At 37.3% G+C, this 23,146-nt stretch overlaps 1 protein-coding gene across 1 annotated transcript in view; it reads right to left on the bottom strand.

The window, feature by feature from the left end:
• Positions 1-21,358, bottom strand: part of LOC145686207 (transient receptor potential cation channel subfamily A member 1-like) — a 176,832-nt gene extending 155,474 nt beyond the window's left edge. The window contains exon 1 of the mRNA XM_081759257.1: positions 21,269-21,358. The gene's annotated coding sequence lies outside the window, so the exon portion shown is untranslated. The remainder of the gene's footprint in view (positions 1-21,268) is intronic.
• Between the last annotated feature and the right edge of the window lie 1,788 nt (positions 21,359-23,146).

Raw genomic sequence — 23,146 nt, 5'->3', positions numbered from 1 at the left:
GTATAAGAAAGAATACACATTGTTAAAGAGTTTCCTGATTTTTCAGGTTCGATCCTAGGTAGAGTATAAAATTAGATGTTAAAACTTGATTCCTGTAGCCTTGGATCTCCAGGGATATTAACAAAGTGGTCCTCATAAGCTTTTGAGGCTTCGTATCTCAAAGCATACTCGTTGTTAAAGTGTTTCCTGATTTTCAAGGTTTGTTACTAGGTAGTTTATAAAAACTAGTTGTTAAAAGCTGATTCCTGTGGCCGTGGGTCCCCAGGGAACCTTAAAATCGCCTTTCCATGACTCCTATACGTCTTTTTGCCATATTCTTTCCTATGGAAAGTCGGATTAGAAACTGTTTTTACGAATAAAAAAGAATGGGAATCGAATCCGGGATTTCCACGGCAAAGGCGTGCACAGTAAGTGCTTACCTATGGTATTAGAAACTAAGTTTCGTATTAACAAAAAGAATGAGAATCGAACCTTGGCCTTCCACGCCAAAGGCGTGCATAGTAAGTACTTAGCTATGGCGGAGATTGAATATTCTTTCGTGTTATTTATAATAACACTCGTTATAAAATGTTTCGTAGGAATAAAAAAGAATGGGAATTGAACACGGGACTTCCAGCTGAAGGATGTGCACATTAAGTGTTTAGCATGGAGAAGAAAATGTGGAGGAAGGGAGAAAAGGAATAAGGTTGAACTCTTTATTAATTTATTCTATTGTTTATTACTTCCTTTGCATAAGCATACACGTTTAAAATGTGTGCTGCTGGTACATATACAGAACTTGGTCTTCATACGTCCTTCTTGGCTGAAGTCAGAAGACTAACTAAAGTTTTCGAGGGCTTTTGGAACCGGGATGAACGGAAGTGAAAGTTGGTGGTGTAGGCTATTGATCTTATTGCTACGTGACATCACAGAATGACACCGCTGCATTAGCAAAGAACTTTTTCGCAGCGGTGGGTAAAATCACACAATGCCGACGACTAATAAGAAAGAAGTTTGGAACCTCGTAAGGTGAACATGTGATTTCTTTGTCGGTATGAAAATATTTTAAATAAATAAGAGAAAAAATATACAAAAGACACATTGTAGTGCCCTCAGCAATAGTAATAATTTCTGGTAATATTTTAAAAATTCATTGGTGTAAATTTTCTTTTGTAAGAGCTGGCAACATTGTAGCTTCCGGCTTCGGTGGAGCAAAAAAAAGTAAGGGGGCGCTTGGAGGGAGACTGTTCGTTTGGTATGGCAGTCTAAAGTCATGTCTGAATTTTGTGTCAAATAATTCGGGGTTTTTCGCTCTGAACCGGCGTCATCCAAAGTGCAGGCTGAATCTAAATAATAGCTGAAGTCTTGCTTTCCCTGATTAACTTGTTAGTAGGCAGTTTAATATGAAATATTAATTATAGTGAGTGAACGAAAATTCTGCTCTTTGTCTAAGCCAGTTGTCACATGTGAAGTGATAGTGCTCAACCATTTGTTTACCTATTGCACAACTCTTTTCTTCAACAGTGTGAAAGTGCATATGAAAACCTAGTTGTCAGTGCTATTTAACATACGTTAGAACTTTTGAGTAGTACTTTTGATTATGTCTTTTAGTTTACAGTGCCGTGAACAGCTAAACAGGAGCGAGTAAATTCTTGAGAAAACCCCGGCCCTACGTTCCATTCTGCCTACTAGCTAAACAGTGCTCTTTTCAGTTGAAATATCATCTCAGCACCAACTAATGTTTATTTCATCTTTTGGTTTATTTGAAATCTAATTTTGACGCTATCAGTTATGGCACTCATTGAATCACAGTTACTCATCATGAAGAAGCCGCAGTGTAATGTGGTCGATGTTATATGTGTTTTCAAGCTAATTTGACTTTTCTCCGGAAGTCAATACTATTTCTGGTGGAAGACGTAATAAGTTCCTACCTAGGAGCTGTCATATCGTCTGTGCTGTGTATTATTATGGCAGTTTTGTCATGGTCAAGCAGAACCTCTCTTTCAGCCATTCTTATGGGCTTTACTATACGCACTCCTATCGAGCTTAGCGCTTGTGTTTCCATGCACTATCAAGTGTAATATTGGAGAAAATCATGGTGTAATTGGTCCCTTAAGGCCATAAGCAGTGATTTTAAGTTGTTCTAAAGTGGAAACACTATTTTTGGAAATGTCTGGCAGCGCTCCAGCTGCGTACAGCGCTGGTCGCGGAGTCAAGTTGGACCGTTTGCTTCATGGAATTATCACTATACTCTGCAACAATCACCTATAGCTGTTATTATTAAGGATGTACACCGTGTCCGAGAATTATCTATACAACGACGTTATATTTAAAGAAGTTAAGGTGATATTTACATGTGGTTTGTTGTATTCAATGCAGGAAGTCTTAAAGTTTTTTTTCTTTTACAGGCGGTTTTGTGAATTGGCATAAACAAGCTTGGTATAAACAATTCATGGAAACGGGAAGTGTTCTGCACCAGAAAGGAGCTGGAAGACCAAGTACTAGTCAGGAAGATGTGGTAAGAGTTAAACAGGCCTTTGTGCGTAGTCCAACAAAATCTGTTCGGAAAGCGGCGAGAGAATTGAATATGCCCAGGGCTACGGTTCATGATGTTTTTCATAAACGGCTGAAGCTGCACGCCTACAAGGTGCAACTCCTTCAGGCCTTATTGCCAACCGACAAACCCAGACGTACTGACTTTGCTTGTTACATGCTGAACAGCATTGAGCACGATAACCAGTTCCTGCATAAGATTTGTTTCAGTGACGAGGCAACATTCCATGTGTGTGGGAAGTTGAACAGGCACAATGTTCGCATATGGGGATCCTAGAACCCTCATGTAACACGTGAGATGCAGCGCGATAGCCCTAAGGTAAATGTCTGGTGTGGCTTACTGCATTATCGCATTATTGGACCCTTCTTTTTCGCTGAAAATTCAATCACAGGTCAGGTCTATCTGGATTTGCTCCAGCTTTATGTGATTCCTCAGTTGGAGGATCCGTCACACTGGTCTTTAGAAGTTCGAGAATACCTGGATGAGGTGTTTCCCAATAGGTGGATTAGTCGCGACGGTCCATGGCCTCCGCGGTCGCCGGATCTGGCACCACTGGACTTCTTCCTGTGAGGGTACTTAAGGACATCGTCTTCGCTACGAAGGTAGCAAACCTTGAACAGCTAAAGCAGCGTATCCTTGCTGGTTTTCAGACAGTAACTGATGATTTGCTGCAGCGCACATGAGCTGAAATTGATTTTCGTCTGGATGTGCTTCGTATCACACATGGTACCCACATAGAGGTGCACTGAACAGGTAAAAAAACTTTAAGACTTTCTGTATTGAATGCAAAAATCCGCATGTAAATACCACATTCTTCTTTCAATATAACGTAAAGTTGTGTATATTCTCGGACACCCTGTATATTAATTTCACCCTTGTACTTTCCTGCAGAGTGAAGATAGATCATCATTTCCGTACCTACAGTGTGCTTTGAGAAGCCCACCGGGTAAGTCCTGCCCGTGATTATGTGATTTGCCCAGGATTTATGTACCTATAAAGGGGTCAATAGAGGCATTATTGTGTTGATACGAAGGTAGTCTTCAAGAATAGTATTATTAATGGTTGGTGTCACCCTTCGTAGCTACTTCATAGCGACTTTTGTTAAGTAAATGCTGTCGCTCAGCCTTTGTACTAAGCTAGTGCCTTCAATGAAATTCATTTTTCTAGTGAAGCTTAGCTGTTTCATGCAAACTCTTGGCCTCTATGAAATGATGTTTGCTCGTTAGTATGTTGCATCTTGTTCTCCCCGACAATATGTCGACAGAAGAAGATACGAATTCTTCAGAATAGAAGTGATTTTTCAGCATTGTTTGTACTGGCCTTATCTATCTTCTTGCAGTGAGATTTTCTTTAATTTCATGTGTGGTGAATTCAAGTGTTGTTTATTAAGTAGTATCCAACCAGTGCTAAGTGTCAATCGCCTAGCTTGCGAGTTAATTAAGTAATAGTGTAATTCCAAGTAAAATTTCGTAATATTATTCACAACGTGTGAACGCAGCCTAAATTCCTCTAACTAGTGCTAGATGTCCCTCTCCGTGCACACCAGTTCCTAGTAGCAATCTTTTGCTACTTGGCTCCAAAATACATTACACGGGTCATTGTGTCATTCATAAGCCTCGAGTACTGTACCTTTATATTTTTTTGTGCCTGCTCAAGATAAAGTGCATTATTCAAAGTGATATATTCAGTTTTCTTGGTGCACATCTTTTAGTGAAATGTTCTGCACAATCTTTATGTCCACCCAGTTCCTTTTGCATTCTACAAAGTATCTAGCTTGTTATATAAGGAGCTACCCGATCCTTATATTCACGTCCGCTAGTATGCAGCCTTACATATGCCTTCATACGATCTTTCATAAAGAATCATGCTGTTCAAATAGAAGCGGGTTACACCAGCTACGGTCATTTATATCTATTAACTCAGTATTATGGAATAATATTTTGTAAGAATGGTAATGTGAAGGAATGACGTCATACACAGGTAGAGTACTCATTTCTGTTATAATGTTTGTGTGTGTGTGGTATTTTGTTTCAGAACACTTTGTCGCCTATCCTTTAATATAGTAAACTCAACATACGCGCATATATACAAATACTGTGTGTTCGACTAACTGTTTGAGTGTCAATTTAATCATGTGTTACATGGAACCTCAACTAGAGTTCTGCATTCATATTTTGTTACAAAGATAAACTAGTCTTAATGTTTTGCTACACTCCTCTCAAGTAATGCCTAAATCTTGAATAACATGGGCTCTTGATCTCCAATGAATATTAAGTGTTCTGACCATTGGGAGAGGAGTAGTTGTCTAGCTACCCATGGCTAAGGAACTGTTGTTTATTTTCTTTTATCTACAATCAGATGTTTTGTATAGTTATGTATTTTATTTTATTAAGGATTCCACTTTAAATAGATTGGACAAATAAATAATCAACCTTTATTTTAGTGTTTGTCTATTCCTGACAGCAACTTCCATAGGCTAGTTGCTGTGTGTAAATTAAGCAAATTGCTTAATAAATGGGAAAAGGGGGTTTTCCCGCATCTCTTCGTATGATTAGATGTGGGTCAACTTCGTATAGTTAGATGTTGTCTGTTCGCTCCTATTTTTAGTCACTTTATACAACTCGAGCATTTGCTAGTCAGTTGTTTTTTCTTCTGATTGCCTGTGGTCAGCAACCTTCACAGGCTGGCGACCTAGTTTGTCCATATTTAATATTTTCTAGACAATCTCCGCCTTCTGAAGGGATTCAGAACATCGGACCATTCTGGGGCGCTACAAGTTCGTCATCGTCTAGAATATTACCTTCTGGAGTGTTATCTTTCTCCCCTTCCAATAATATACCGGTTAAACTTAAATCTTCGTCACTGTCGTGAGCAGAATAATCGTCAGAGCCCTCTGATGACGAGTGTTCCACGTGCATCAACTTGCCGTCAGAGATCCGTTCCGCTGCTGTCGGAGTAAGAGGATCCAGGTTAAGTATTCTTTGTCATTTGATGAAGATGTACCATTTACAGAAAATGAACCAACACTTTTACCAGGAACAACATCTATTCGTACTCTCTTTTTTCGTTGTTTAATTTTTTCATCCCGCATGCTCTTGAGAAGGTTAATAAGAGAACGGTCTACGGCCTGAGCTGTCTCTTGCTGTTCTATTCCTCCTCGTTCGGTGTCTGTTTTTCGCAGCATCTTCAGTACTTGGTCTCGACAAAGGGGAAAAATTCCACACTTTTTAAATCCAGCTCTGATATGTTTCTCCTTCAGTTTGTCACACAGTTTTTTCAGAAGACTTGGAAATTTGCCTTTAGGGATAGTTGATTCATTCCTACCAGATCCCTTTTTCCACTCCTCAAGAATTTGCCTCTAGAGAATCTTTATTGGGCGAAAAAATGCCACATCTAGTGGCTGTGTCAGATAAGTCGAGCTGGTAGGTAAAAATATAAAACGAATACCACTTTCTGAGCACAATCTAATGGTTTCAGGAGAGAGATGTGATGACAAATTGTCACCAATTAATATTTTCTTTCCACTAGTTTCTCTAAAATATGGAATAGCGATTGTTTCTATCCAGTTTTCAAAACAACATTGGTCAAACCACCCGGATCTTGTTCGATTGTATCTTGCATACTTCGGACCACCTTCCGTCCAAGAAGTATAGAGATGCTCAGCTTTATATATGACATGCGGGGACAATATAGTACCATCTGCCGCCCCAGCCAACATAATACTCATTGACGCTTTTGTTGAGTTCATTATTCTCTCCGGATACTGAGAGCCCCTTCGTGTTATAATTTTTCGTTTCCCGGGGTCATCACATAAATTTGTCTCCTCGTAGTTAACTACGTTACTGGGTAGTACATCACTCAGCTCCTGTTCCAGATGATCAAAATAGCTTTTTGTTGTTTGTGGAGTGATGGCTGCGCGGCTTCTTTTGATGTTTTGGCACATTCTCATTGAGAGCTTGTTTATGTCTCTTTAGAAATGAATTAACAAAGTCTGGACTTGGCAAGTTTTCTTTGAATTGCTTCACAGTCTTCCCCATTCGATCTAGAAACTCTTTTACCATAAGTCTCAATGTTAAAGAATCTACGAGGTATCTCCATTCAGTACATATATATAGTCTCTCTACCAGATTCTGTTCTTGCTCTAAAGTTAGTACAGTTTGACCACCTTGTTTTTTTTAGGTTGTCACCTCGTTTCAAATGTCTGTAAAGTACCGAATAACTAATGTTATACTTCTCACGTGCTCTCCTTAAACTGAGACCATTTCGAATTTCTTCTAATGCGCGTTAATGTTATCCTGCCGATGCTTCTTATAGGTTTTTTCCGCCCAAAACAGGTTTGTAGGTGCGAGGCATGACAAATCTACGTTAATGTAGACATCAAACATCTGAAAGATACAAACAAAAACCAAACAATATGGCTTAAATTAATCACAAATATATACAACAGATACAACACAACAGATATATACAACAAATATATTAATCACAAATATATATACAAATATTTACCTACTCTTCAGATTATTACAATTTTTCCTTTTAATAAAAAAAAAATAATTTTGATCTGCCAACAATGTTGTGTTCCTATTCACCCCACCAAATAAAAATCATAACAATAATCCAGTAAAGTTAAATTTTGTTAGAAATCATTTACGAAAGGACAACTTTTACTATGAATTTCATTAAATGAAGCAACAAACTACAAAATAAGCATATGTTCAAATTCAACAAATATGAAAATGTCATACTTACCATGAATGTTTTTGGAGCGCCTAAATACCGTGTAGAATTTTAGTAACACATTAACGCTGCTGCCGTCTACCTCAATGTTGCCAACTCACTAAAACCTTTTGTCTCTACTCTGAACACTTTAGTCGTAAAAGACTATGTTTAAAAAATCAGTTTCGTTGATTAATTTATAGTCTAGATAAATCCAAAACTAATCTGGAAGTTTTGTTTCTATTCACCCTATTTGACGGTAATTCAACATATATGCAACTACTTATGTGAATGGAGAAAGTCTTCTTCAGAAATTCATAGTCACTGAGCCTGATACTACCCCTATCGATGTAACTCCAGATGGAATATTTCCACTTCCAGGTGTAAGTAATGAAAATGAGGAAGCAGACGTTATTCTTGTTCATCAATCTATACTATTAGCTAAAACTTCTGCTTCTGATATTACGGTTATTTCCGATGACACAAATGTATTTCTCCTCTTCTTCCATCATTATGCTGAAATTGTTGAAGGTAGTTAAATCTTTATAAAATATACGAACAGTCAAAGAACAGCGATTGACATTTCAGAATCAAAGGAAAAGTCGTTTGATATCGTTAAGAATTTACTAGCAGCTCACGCATTAACAGGATGCGACACTATTGAAAGTATTTATGAAGTAGCACTTCTCGTTTTAAAGAAGGGATACAAAATGTCAAATCTAGGAAATCCTGCCGCAGACCTCAACACAGTTGTGCTCGGAGCTTCAGCATTTACTGCAGCATGCTATGGGCTTGAGCATCAGAAGAACATGTCTCAGGTACGGTACTCTGTGTGGGCCAAGAAAGTAGAAAGTTCAAGGATGATATCCTTATGTTTAAGTGCTCTTCCATCAACTCATGAAGCTTACGTTGAATACACCAAAAGAGCCCATTTAAAATGTGATATCTGGAAGAATGCCATGCAACAAAGATCTCCAAATATGGGTCCACTTCAATGTAGTTGGCTTTGAGACGATATAAATAAATTCGTGGATTCAGTTATGCTTCCAGATACTTCAGCTGTAGTTCCAGATGATGTGTTGCAATGATTTGCTGTTCATATTTACAAGGAACGTAGTGTTTTAATGCTAAATGTAGTTGCTCTGCAAACAAGCTAGTCTGTAAAAGTTCTGTGCATGTGGCGATAGTGATGAATTTGACAATTCACTCACAAGAACAGTGGAAGACAATTTCAGTGATTCTGATGAAAAAAAAAATGATAGTGAAAAAAAAATAGTTCATTGTACATCAACGAGTGCAAAGGAAGTTATGATAGTGTATTTTTTACATTCTGTGTTTTATTGTTTAACAATAATATTTTTTAAACAAGTCAACTTCATACTTCTGGAAAAAATATGAAATAAAAGGACGCTACCAAATAAACATTAACTGCTGTATATGAGATCTTAAACTAGGTTGGTGCATTTAACAGTGAGATTTAGATATTTCAATAAAGGCTCTTCTTACTTTTCACTAGAGATGCAAAAAAGCCGGCTTTTTTGAATCGATGGGTTTTTTCACATAAAAAGCCGGCTTTTTTGGGAAAAAAACGAGAATTTTGGAAATTTTGGCTTTTTTCAACTTCATGATTTTTCTATCTAAATAGCTTTCTTATAGTATATTCTATAGTTAGATAAGAATTCCATGACCTGAATGTAATATTTCGCTCTGAAATTCACCATCAAGATGGATGGAGCACATGTTTTACGAATTAAAGCTAACATGAAGAATGTAGTATTTGAGGGCAATTTTAGAGGCTATTTAACTTTATTTTAACTTTTGGGTTATCGACATCTTTTTTCTTCTCTAGTTTGTCATAGCTTCTAGCGCAAAAGTTAAACTTGCCCGTTTTTTTATTTATCCGTCAAAGCGTACGTTTTTCAATATATCCGTCAAACCGTACTTCCACATTTCTGTTATACTGTAGCTGTGAAGTGATTTAGCAATAATTTTCCGGACACAACCTTGAACACCAATTTATACAAATAATCAGTAGCGGATTTAGAAAAGTACTTTAGGAGGGTTTTTTCTGATTGTTTCGTTTCCTAAAAAGTCCTAATTTTATTTCGGAAGTGCTTGAAGTTTATGAGTACAGGCATAACTAATATTTCGTTTCGTTTATATGTTTAGCAATAATCTTCCTGATACAACTTTAAAAATCATTTTATACTGAGAATCAGTGGCGGATTTAGAAAAGTATTTTGGGCAGGGTTTCTTACTAATGTTTAGTTTTTTTTAAACATTCGTAATTTTTATTTGACGGGAGCTTAAAGTTTATGAGTAAAGGCATAAATAATAGATATTTCGTTTGTTGCAGACATTCCGTAACTTTGGGGAACGGGCTTCAGTCCGAAAGACCGCCCCCCTAACCTTCGCAAAACCGTCACTGCTGGTAATTAGTAATAATAACGATTTAAAAACAATAAAAAAGGAAGTCGCCCAACTCAGAGTACACGCACTATTTCTACATTCACAGATGGAATGAAGAAAAGCTTTGTCAGAATGGTCGAATGCTGGTTGAATCCCGGACTTCCCGATAGAAGCGCAAAAGCTAATCACTCAGTCATGTTTGTTGTACAGTTGTATTTAGCTTAACTTAAATATATTCCGTAGTCCTTTTTTTTTTTGGGGGGGGGAGTTCCGTAATGATATGTTGAATCCCTCTTGTTAAAAATTCAGAAAACTTGAGGATTGGGTAAACTGTGATGGTGGTTCTATAAAACTTAACTGTAGAATTTCAAGAATATACAGAACCAAAAGCTCTAGATGTGCAGCCTTTAAGTGTATCATATAAATCTAAGTATTTCTCTTATGTTTTATTTTAATTTTATTTTGTTTCAAAAAGAGGGTATGGAATATTTTGAAGTAAAAATACTACATACTATTTTGCTAGTTATTTGTGTAATCTTTAAAAAGAAGTGTTTACTTTTAGGGTTGGCTGATTTACACCAACTTTTTTTTTTTAATAACTGGTTTAAACCACAAAAATAAAAAGAATGAAAAATGCGAATCGTGTGAACTTCATGGTAACGTTTCCAGATATCAAACCACCTGCAATAGTTTTATTTCCCTTTCACCTTTTAATCAAGGTGTCCCATGTTCAATTCTAGGTCGAACCACAATCCTTCTTTCATGCGTAACCCAAGTAGCGGTTCGGATGTCAGTTTAAGCGAAAGTCTTCTCCTTGATAACCTCGGTATTTCGTAAGGATGTTAAGCCTAAATATACGAAACAAACCAAATTGTATATTTCTACATGCCTAAATGCGTGTTGTTTTATAAAGAAGCCAATATTGCTTAAATATATTGATAGAAATTGGCAAAATTTATCGATTGCCTACGTAGCTTCCAACTTTAGCTTGGATTGGACTTTCAATGATATCTACGTACCGGTACTAAATTTGTAATTTAATATCTCAGTTTTAGCGTACTGATTATGGTACGTTGACCTTTAAATTTTACATGCAAAGCAATAACAGGATTTTCCCGTTATTGTCTTACATTTCAAGTAATGACGGGATTTTCCCAATGGCTAGGGCGGGAGATTCTCAACTTAAGAAATTTACTGACCGCACTTCTTTAAGCTTATGGGAGTTCTTCCGGCATAACCCCGCTGTTGCATAATAACATCAAGGCGAAACAAACTTAGGCTATTTCTGTGAATATGTAATATAAATACATAAAGCAAAAAATCTAAGTCAAAAAAGCCAGGTTTAAACCAAAAAAGCCTGGTTTAAGCATCCCCCAAAAAACGGGTTTTTGGCATTTTCAAAAACAACCACGGTTCTTGCCAACTCTGCTTACTTTTGTATATAGGAGGTTAAAAAATTTTTATTATATACATTGGTTAATCCTGTGGAATTCATAATGTAAATATGTTGAAGAAAAATTGTTTGAAATATTTTTTCGAAATTCATAGTTTATTTTCGATGTTTTATATTATTATCAGCATCAACCACTAATTAAATGATTTTTTGTGTTATAGAGAAGCGATACAAAGTCTGTTTTATCAATTTAAAGCAGTATTTTGAAAAAAGCCCAAAATTTCCGAAGCAAAAAAGCAAAGCAGAAAAAACCGAGTTTTTTCCCAAAAAAGCCGGCTTTTTTCCGAGCCCTTGCATCTCTACTTTTCACCCAGTCGCATCACTCAAATTTATGCAGTATTGCAATAGTCTGAATGCATTTTTCTTTTGTTTTTCTTCTGCATAAATAATACAGTATAAACGTATACCTATATTTTTCCTTTACTCCTCCATTCAAAATCCCTAAACGTAAATAAAGAAATAAACCTTTGTTTTGAACCTGGCAACACTGCTAACAGTTACTGTATTTTTTCAACTTGGGGATGGGGTTAATGTTAATAGAACTGTTATTCAATACGTTCCGAATTTGCTTGTTCTAGGATAAATGGTTAGCGAGATATTAAAGGAAACGTCTATGAACAGCAGCGTCTATGAAGCTAATGAGGACCCTGATATCAGGATCCGTCTCTCAATTTGCCCAACAATGACACAGTGGCACCGAACAGGTTCTTGCTTAGCACATTCAAGTCAGTAAGATACAGCAAAGGAACTTTCGTCGTACAACAACTTAGGTTCAAAAGTAAATAAAATAATAAAGATTAACATTTAGTTTTGAACCTGGCAACACTGCTAACAACTATTTTTTTTTCAATTTGGGAATAGGGCAATATTAACGATATTGATATTCGATATTGACTTGTACCGAATTTGGTTGTTCTAGGATAAGTGGTTTATGGAATATGAAGGAAATGTCCGCCGCTATGTCCGAAATGGAAGGCCGTTATCGCCAAATCCCTGGTCACAGCAGTAAATGCGAAGAGGCGTATCCAGTGGTGCAAGGACCACAAGGCGTGGATTCATGAGCAGTGGAAACACGTAATGTGGTCCGATGAATCGACCTTCACCTTGTTTCCAACAACCGGTCGTGTTGACGTATGGAGAACACCGTCGCAGGCCTATGATACAGACTGTGTGCTCCCCACTGTAAAGCATGGGTGTGGTTCTGTTACAGTATGGGCAGTAATATCGTGGTTTTCTGCAGGTCCCATTATAGCCCTGCATGGAATGATGAATGCTAAGGCGTATGAGGCCATTTTTGGGGGCCAGGTTCTACCCATGGCCCAAATATTGTTCCCTGATGCTGATGGCATCTACCAAGATGATTTGGTACTCTGTCACGCTGCAAAACCTGTGATTTCGCTAACAAGTTATTATTAGCTTCAACGCTACATGCAACGTTGGTAAAGCATTAAATGAATAACACAAATTACAAATAGTGATCGAACTTAGAACTCTAGTCACAAGAAGGATTCTACTCAAGCTCTTACCTCACCTTCCTATCTAGCAAAAGACAAGGGTTCGATTCCCGGCAGGAACTCATGTGGTTCGAATTCCACGATAATCAGTAGGTCCCATCTCATATAGCCTTGCTGCTGAAAAGGGCGTTACTCTCGAAAACAACTCAACGTATCTAGAAGAAGGTCGAAAAAATTCTTTAATGCTACCTGCTAACACATATTTATACGCCATTTCTTGTTCTCACAAAATAATAATTGTATCTGTCAATGCATAAATGTAATAATATGCATGTGTAAACCTAAAAAGAATCTGACATAAAGTATATCTCTTCTGTTCCTAACAATATCTTCGACTATGTGTCTTTTTCTTTCCTTCTTTTGTCATTATAGTATTATTATTATTATTATTATTATTATTATTATTATTATTATTATTATTATTATTATTATTATTATTATTAAAAATGGACACTATTTTCCTCAGAAACTTGCAACTTTAAGGTCTACAGTGTAGAGCTCTGCCGACGACAACACACTGGACATTGTTATTAACAAACCGAAAAACATTATTCTCTAACTTTTTGGCTACAATTTGAACTGCAAGAAATGATCATATTTCTTCGCGATAATGTGAAGACAAAAGTGAAATGTTGTGCTTCTACACAATTTCCTTTTCTCGAATGTTTGGATAGTTAAAAAAGAACTATTGTTGTAAAGAAAATAAAGAGTGTGTCTTCAGAGGGAATCGATCTGAGGACCCCGTGAACTTGAGCCCACGGTATCACCGATTACACCATCTTTTTTTTAAAGACTTTATAGACAATTTAATTACAGTTACATTAGGCAGTTACAAAAGTAATCCAGAAACAAAGTGCCGAAAAAAACTATATAGAAATATAAATTGGAATAAATTAAAAGAAAAAAATTAAATTAAAAAAATAAAAAAATAAAAGAAATAAAGAAGGAACAAATGACAATTATGAACAGTAAACGTAAGTGTTATGAAGGTAAGACTACCAAATTATTCCAAAGAGTTTATAGTCATCACATTAAGCTGTTATTCAGGCGAGACAAAACATGATTAAAAGATAGATAACAATTCAATGAAAGAAAAATACATACTAGGTTATGAAACTAAGACAACCAAATAATTGGCAAAATGTTTTCGTTTATATTGCACAGGAAGTTTTTGCAAATGGTGTCGCAGATAAGACAAATACACATCGACATGATACGGTCGATGTGTGGTAAGCACATATAGAAGAGTATATGCAGCGAGCCAAATTACACTGTTATTTTTTGCATTAGGGAAATAATGAAAATCTGGATAAATAAGAATATTATTAGCCGTAATGTAGTGGGGAGACGAGCGACAAATCTTACTTATAAGTAGGCTAAAATGGTGCCAGATATTTTGAATCTCTGTACAAAATTGTAAGCGATGCTCAAGAGTATCTTTGTTATTGCAGTGAAAACACATATTGTGATCCACCATTCCTAAGTTAAAGAGGCGGTCTAGCGTTTCGTATTTGTTGTTGACAATGAAATACCAGAGCGATTTTTGCTGAGTAGTTAAGAAAAGAGCGTTGATATTTCGCTAAATATAAGGTCAGTGAAGTTGTGGCTCTTGCAATTGAATATGAGCCGTGACGAAGTGTTGTGTCTGCAGATAACGGCGATAAATTGCTCTAACGGGCATGAGGTCTAAGTTGCTTCGGGCAATCAGCCCATAGGCTATATCAAGAACTGGTTCTCGCAGGTGTGGGAATTTATGGCCCCAAGGAAAAATATTAATAGGTGTTTGAAGGTCGACACAAGCTAAACAAGTAGAGATAACGTTACTAGATACACTGTTCTTATCATTCGTGAACACGTCGATGGTTCGTTTCAATAGTAGTGCCTGACCTTGGAGCAATATGTTTTGAAATCCTATGCCACCTTGTGCCGGAGGTAACACGAGTTGCTCACGTGAAACGCGAAGCACTTTATTATGCCACAGAAAGAACAAAGCTTGACTCATGAGGAATTTGTATGTTTGTAGGGGGAGAGGAAAAATAGAGCAAACAAACCACAGAAGGCTGAACGTTTTTTGTTTGAGAAAGAAATTTCTACTGATCATGTCCATATTGCGGGGTTTATGTCGTATTAGAAGACCACGTATTTTGTGTGCTATGATATCATAATTGAAAGTAATGGTTTGTTTGATGGTATTGAACCATTCAATACCCAGGATTTTGACGGAATTAACTGCCGTGTAGTACGCACTATATTGATCCTGATATTCTGGATGAATACAGGGAGCTTTGTTTTTTGTTTATTTAATCTTGCTCCTGAAATGCTTTGATACGCGTCTATAAGATTCTGAATATTTGCGAGGGTGGAAATACTGTTCACATAGAAGTGTACATCATCTAAGTAACTCGCGACTGAAATAGAGGCGTGGTAAATTTTGATGCCATTGAGTTTGGTCTGCGCCGCGTATATTAGAGGTGCGATTGAGAGACTAAATAGAATACTGGACATGGTGTCACCTTAAAGAATTCCAGTACACAAAGGGATAGCGGAGCTTAAACCACCATTAAGTTTCAATTTCGTAATTCTGTTGTGATACACTCCCTGAAGCATGGACAGAAAAGTGCCATTAAATCCAAATTTGTGTAGGACTTTAAAGAGATAGTCGTGTGATATCCTGTCAAAAGCTTGTGAAAAATCAGTGGATAGAATGGCCACAGGAGTGGGGGCGGCAGTCTCATGATAGGCTATAAAATCTCTTTTGTTAGCTAAAGCTTCATAAAGTAACGCATGGTGTCCATGACCGTATTGACAGGAACTAAGCAACTCTCCTATATAATGGTTCATACGAAGCGCTAGACATCGTGTTAAGATTTTTAAATCGGCACATAAAAGACTGATCGGGCGGTAATGATCAATAGACGTAGAGTTAGACTTTTTAATTATTAAAACAGTAATACCCGTAGAGAGAGATTCTCCTAAAGTAAAATTTTCTCGATATTCATTGAAGAGATCCGTGAGAAAGGGGGCAAGAATATCAATGAAACTAAGATAAAATTCTAAAGGAAGAGAGTCAATTCCAGTAGATTTGCCACGTTTTCCTAATCTAATGGAGGTCTCAACTTCATCTACGGTAAAAGGACTGTTTAAATACTCTTGAGCATTAACATCTAGGATTGAAGGGATATAGTCCAAAAGAGATTCATCATCTTCATTATTTACAGTAGGTTTTGCATACAATTGTTTATAATACTGAACAAATTGGGGAAGTACCTGCAAACCTGCATAAATTTGGCCATCCTTGCCCCTAATGGATGAAATCAACTTTTGTTTGCCTCTGTATCGTTCTTTTTGAATTTGTACAATACTAGCCTGTTCCATGTCAGCGGCCGGGGCAATTTTGCTGCGAACAAAAAAACCACGCATTCGTTGGTTATGCAATGACAATAGATGGGCTTTGATTTCTTGTATTTGAGGCCGGACCAGGCGGCCTCGCAATTGTTCTTGCATGTATTCCTTGAGTAGGCGCGAGTAATAGTTATATTGATTATTATATGCTTGGTTCCTTTGGATACAATATTGCTTACTTATGGATCGAAATCTAGGTTTAACTCGCTTATCCCAAAAATACATAAGTTTGCCCTGATAGCGTGATATTAATGGAGACAAGATTCTCCATTCCTCTCGAATTAAATGCTGATAGGGTCCATAAGTATAGAAGTGTTAAAATACCAAAGAGGACTACTTCTCAAAAATTTTGACACTGGTAGGGTTATTCTCATAACAAGGGCATAGTGATCGCTAAAACAGACAGGTTCGAGGGTAACATCTCGTACTTGTGCTACTAGTGAGCGACTTACGTAAAAACTGTCCAAGCGACTGGATGATTTTGAAGTATGAAATGAGTGACCTGGGTCAGTGGGTCGAAAGTGACGCCACACATCAACTAGATTATATGTGTCTACTATTCGCTGGAGTTCAGGAGAGAAGTTAAAGTTGGGAGTCTGGTCAATAGGTTGTAAAACGGAATTATAATCTCCACCTAAAATACAAGGGTTGGCACCATTAAATAAAGCCTGTGCAAGATCAGTGTTGAAGAAATTCTGTCTCTCTCGCTTTTTGTGAGACCCAGATGGCACGTAAATATTGCATAATTTGTTGCGGTCAAGCATTCCAACGGAGATTCGTTCATTTGGGTGATCATTAACGGCCTCAAACTCTAGATCATTACGGTAGATGATAGCTGTACCTAGCCCATTCTCCGTAAAACGAGAATAGCATGTATGATGTGAAAGATAACTATACTCTGGAAGGGCTACATCTTGAGCGAACAACACATCAATATCTGCTTTGTAGATAAAGTCTCTTAATGCTTCTTGTTTAACAGGAGAAGTAAATCCATTGAAGTTAATGGTGGCAAAAGTAAAACTATACATAAAGATAAACATAAACAAAAATAGAGTGAGGCGAAATGTTAAACACTGCATAAATGGCTGTAATATAGACCACAATATAACAAGGAAAATAATTATAAGTCGTCCCCAACGGGGATACCAGCTTTCAGCTTTTTCAAAGTGGCCCGGGTTCGGGCACCTGAAACTTGGGTAACATCGGAAGTACGGCTTCCTTTAGAATTTTCGAAACTCCACTAACAGTTGTCTTTAGTTTGGAAAGTTTACGTTTTTCGTATACAGGGGCACTGAGATCAGATTCACTAGCAGAGTCACTGGTAAGGGGTTGTACATTCCTATTGAGAGTGATGTGTGAGTCTGTTTCCAAGTGCACGGCAGATTGAGTATCATGGTCCATGGGAGCACTCGGAACAACTTTTAAATCCTGAACTGACGGTTGGTCACCTACCTGAGCAAGTTGTCCTTCATGGGTAATTTCCTGGGCCTTGGGATCAGAATTAGTTGAGGGTACTGCAGTAGGTTCCGAAGGAGCAAGAACTTCCGGGTCAGTAGAACGAACTCCTTCCATAGGTGGGTCAGGGCAAATGTCCAGATCTAGGGATGTTTCAACTGCTGGAACATCTTGACTTGAAGCACCAGGGCGAGCAGAAGTAAGCAGCGGAAATTCCGTGTAGTTATCAGTATGCAAAGTATCTTTATCGTGTGGAAGATTATGAGGTATACGGAGCGGTGGCGGTTGGAAGCTTCTAACTTGCGGATTAACTTTGATTTGCTGAACTTTTTTGCGGGGGCACTCTTGAACAAAATGGTCCTGTGAATTGCACAACGCGCAAGTTTGGATTTGTCCTGAGTAACTACAAAATAGCCTTAAACCACACACTGTAATAAATGAAGGAATATTTTGTTTAACCTTCATCTTAATTAATTTACGTCCAGTACGGGTGACATACACATAGTTCGCAGAATACTGTTCGTCTATGATTGACTGTATTTCACCATAATGAAAAAAAACCGAGTTAACTGTTGGTTACTAAGTTCCATGGGGCACAAACATACTTTAACGACTGTAAAGCTGTTGTCAGCAAGATCAATAGGAAGTAAATGTTCCTTGTCACTATCGGTGTATTTGACTTCACCATTAGTTGAAGCGAGAATTCGTTCACACAGCACCTTGTTGACTAGTTTAATATACAGTTGTTTCCTTATGTAGTCTAGTTCTATACTATGGAGTTGATCAATTGTTAATTTGAATGTGTTTCGTATCCACTCATGGATAAAAATTGAATAGGCTTTTGACTTACTTGACCAAAATTAATACGTAAGGAATTCTCACGCAAACAACTCATGTTGAATTTTCCGTCGAAACACGACCACAAAAATAACTTCGAAAAGAATATATATATATATATATATATATATATATATATATATATATATATATATATATATATATATATATATATATATATATATATATATATATATATATATATATATGGATATGTAGATCCAGAACACTAACACAAACTTAAATATCTCACTGAGAATTAACACAATACACAAACTAAGTTTGCAACTTGTCCTGTGTTACAACACAAACGGTCAGCGAGCGAGAGACGATGTTACTAGCACGAAGTCTCACGAACGTATGACACCATCAAGACCTGCTTGCAAGGAAAGCGCTAGATTGAGTGATTTGTCGAAAGAGTCCAAGCACTTTACATCGCATTGTATTTTTGTTTCGTTTTTATTGCTTTCACTCTGTCTTTTTGTAGAATGCACGAAAAAGCAAATACATTTTTCGCCACTGCCCAGGAATACTGTTTTAACTAATCAGCAAATAGGAAGCTACTGGCAAAATGATATGGGGCAATGTGTAGTATTTTACTAGTAGTATTTTATTTTCATAGCAGCAAGGGGCAAGATACTATCCCACGGAAAACATTCATAAATTTTCTTCACAGAGAATACATCATGTAGTTAAATCGATTGCTACACTAATTGCTGCTACTATTTATCTATATCGACTTCAGCTGCCACCTGCAAAGAATTGATGTGACTATTTGATAGATTGGTAGATCTACTCTACTGTTCTTTATATGCGACGTTGCCACACTGTTCAATTCGTATCTCCAGACGAGTACCCGAAAAATATACTAGTATATATTTTGTGCCTCATTTTGACTTGTAGAATAGTGCTCTGTGGTCCGTGGGCGTCATTTTTAGAACATCCGATATATATATATATATATATATATATATATATATATACAATGTGATCAAAAGTATCCGGACACCCCCAAAACAAACGTTTTTCATATTAGGTGCATTGTGCTGCCACCTACTGCCAGGTACTCATTATCAGCGACCTCAATAGTCATTAGACATCGTAAAAAAGCAGAATGGAGCGCTCCGTGCAACTCACGGACTTCGAACGTGGTCAGTTGATTGGGTGTCACTTGTGTCAGAAGTCTGTACGCGAGATTTCCACACTCCTAAACATCCCTAGGTCCATTGAGTCTGATGTGATAGTGAAGTTGAAACATGAAGGGATATATACAGCACGAAAGCATACAGGCCGACCTCGTCTGCTGACTGACAGAGACCGCCGACAGTTGAAGAGGGTCGTAAAGTGTAATAGACAGACATCTATCCAAACCATCGTACAGGAATTCCAAACTGCATCAGGATCCACTCCAAGTATTATGCCAGTTAGACGTGAGGTTAGAAAACTTGGATTTCATGGTCAAGCGACTGCTCATAAGCCACACATCACGCAGGTAAATGCCATACGACGCCTCGCTTGGTCTAAGGAGCGTAAACATTGGACGATTGAACGGTGGAAAAACGTTGTGTGGAGTGACGAATCACGGTACACAATGTAGCGATCTGATGGCAGGGTGTGGGTATGGTGAATGCCCGGTGAACGTCATCTGTGAGCGTGTGTAGTGCCAACAGTAAAATTTGGAGGTGGTGGTGTTATGGTATGGTCGTGTTTTTGTTGGAAGGGGCTTGCATCCCTTCTTGTTTTCCGTGACACTCTCACAGCGCAGGCCTACATTGATGTTTTAAGCACCTTCTTGCTTCCCACTGTTGGAGGACAATTCGGGGATGGCTATTGTATCTTTCAACACGAGCGAGCACCTGTACACACTGCACGGCCTGTGGCGGAGTGGTAACACGACCATAACATCCCTGTAATGAACTGGCCTGTACAGAGTCCTCACTTGAATCCTATAGAACATTTTTAGGATGTTTCGGAACGCCAAATTCGTGCCAGACCTCACCAACCTGCATCGATACCTCTCCTCAGTTCAGTACTCCGTGAAGAATGGGCTACCATTCCCCAAGAAAATTTCCTACACCTGATTGAAAGTATGCCTGCGAGAGTGGAAGCTGTCATCAAGGCTAAGGGTGGGCCAACTACATATTGAATTCCACCAGTACTGATGGAGGGCGCCATGAACTTGTAAGTCATTTTCAGCCAGGTGTCCGGATACTTTTGATCACATGGTATATCTATCTATCTATCTAGCTATATATATATATTAGTTGTGTCTTATGCATATTAGTAAAAATTTATATTAAATACTAAAATTGGAACTTCGTTCATTATTCATCGACAGGTGTCACCACATTATAATTTCGCCATTTTTTGTTAATGTTTACGGGGAGACTACAGATATTGAAGAAATTTCCAATTGTAACAATTATTTGAAGAATTTTTGTCAATTACAACTTTCAATTATTTTATCATTTAGGTGGGGGAGCCAAAATATTGTTTGCTTACACTGAAGAAAAGTCCAGAACCGGCTATGGGGGCAAGGTAAGTACAGACATAATATACATTGAAATAACAAAGCTAATCTGACCTAAGATAACCTACACTACCCTTACCTAACCAGACTTAGGCAAAATTTAAAATAAAGTATCTTTTTTGGTTAAAAAAAATGGTGGCTTCCCTCAGACTGACATATGCCCTAAGGTAGCAAGAGTGAAATTTTCTAACGAAAGAAATGGATCAACAATGTATGTTTACCTAAACTGGGACTGTATGGTAGAATGTGTAACTTAAAGTAACAAAAGTTATTTTTGTGAACTCGGATGACAGTTAATAAACTGCAGGAGTATTACAACAATTAAAGTAATAAACACAAAAATTGACAATTCTTGTACAAAATGAGAAGTATTACTAAAACCACAATTACAAATAATTAGATGAAAGAAACATTACCTTGATGTCCGTTGCTAACAGTTTAAAAATAACACTAAACTCCTTACATGGTTCATGTATTTAAAACTTCTTGTTCTTCTTTTTCTTCCAGTTATATCCCCTAAAGGTCAAATTTACCAAGGATCTTATAACATCCTTGAATTTTACATTAATAGCCAGAACTCTTGACAAATGAAGTACGAAAATATCATCAAACTTACATTTGATGGTGCCCGCCACCATGCGCGCCGGCTACGTGGGTGCTCCGGGGCTCCAGCACCAACACAAATAATTCTGTGGGTGCCTAACACACACAAGATTGCTATTTTGATAGAAACAAAATAAAATGAATATTTCTCACTTGCCGTTATGATTCTCACTAGTCGTTATCAAAATATAATAAACAATTAAAACATTGAGATGGAAGTTAAAATTTCTAACCTCTAAAACATAATTGTTTGTTTTAAATGTGTTCGTGCAAAGGCAACCAAGCAACACACTCCCAAGGACGCCCATCAGGGGGACAAGGTGGGGCGCTTTCTCCCCTAGAAGAAATTGTACTTAAGAATATCGAAAATCCAATAGAATTTTTACATTAGTTACAGCAAAATTTGAAACTACTTTTGAAACGTCGCTTATACTTGCCCCCCTTGGAAACCACAACATGGGTGCCCTTGCACACTCCCCCTTCCTTGCCTGTCTCTGGCCTAGCAAAAGGCATTCTCCACAATAAAAATTGGAACAACATTGTGAATAGAATAGCATACTTTCGGCTTGCTTTGATGTTTCCTTACAAGTAACACACTACAATGCGCCCACTCCATTCGTCTACAATTGTTTTAAAATAAGTACCTGCCGAAATTGAGCACTAATAAAGAATTAACAAAAGACAAGGAAGCCGTGCATCATGTAAGTTGTTTAAAGTACACACTTAGTCTGTGTCCAAAAAGTGCATAGTGCACACTTCAAACATGCACACTCGTAGTCTACAAGTGGAGTGCACACCAAATAATATACACTTCATCAAATTAGCTTTTGATCCGCACTTCGTTCCAACGCCTCATCGTGGTGGAACATGGAACATTGATAACAAAAGAAGAGAGAATTTCGGGTACTAGAGAAAATATACTAATGCTTTCTGGTTTTAGATGAATAATTTTCTAGTTATATTTAAGATAAATATATCGTACAGATTGACAATATGGGGTAACTATAAAATGACTAGAGTTTCTTTCATGTATGCCAACAGCTTCAGCTTTTCCGTACCTGCAAATATTTGTCATTTTGGACCTCTCACGCGCAGAAGAGCGGAGCATAAAGACTATATATATATATATATATATATATATATATATATATATATATATATATATATATATATCCGTATATTGTGTTATGTGCACAATAAAGTCGTAACAGCATAAAAACCATTAAACTATTGGTGATGTTCTATTTTATTAGGCATGCTTGTGCGCGGGAATATTTATTAATTCCCCGGTAGAAGAGTATTCTTGGTAATTAGGGCGCTGATGAAACTGTTGCGGTGTAGCTTAGGAATTTTATTGCAAACGAAAGTAGGAAACTTGTAAGAGCGTTAGGACACCGAAGGCACTGAGAGAAGCGCTATTTACAATAATGTAGCTCAAAACTGCATTGGGAGAGAGTTCATATTGGGTATAATTGCTTTTTGTACGGTAGATCACACAACGACACTGCAGTTATCGTAGTTCTACCGTATTGCTTCAATTATACGCATACTGATTGGACTATTTCTACCATATTGCGCTAATAATTAAGTACCTTCGTTAGATGTTACTCTTTCTTTGTGAATCGTTCAAATATAAGCATAAAAACCATTACTAATATAATAAGAATTTTATGAAAGTTAAGAGACGGTTT

The sequence above is a fragment of the Thermobia domestica genome, chromosome 5 (genome assembly GCF_964235325.1).
Source record: "Thermobia domestica chromosome 5, izTheDome1.hap1.1, whole genome shotgun sequence".
In the NCBI taxonomy this organism is placed as follows: domain Eukaryota; kingdom Metazoa; phylum Arthropoda; class Insecta; order Zygentoma; family Lepismatidae; genus Thermobia; species Thermobia domestica.
Note: the sequence above shows the minus strand (reverse complement) of the source record. Positions and strands in the feature narration are given on the sequence as shown.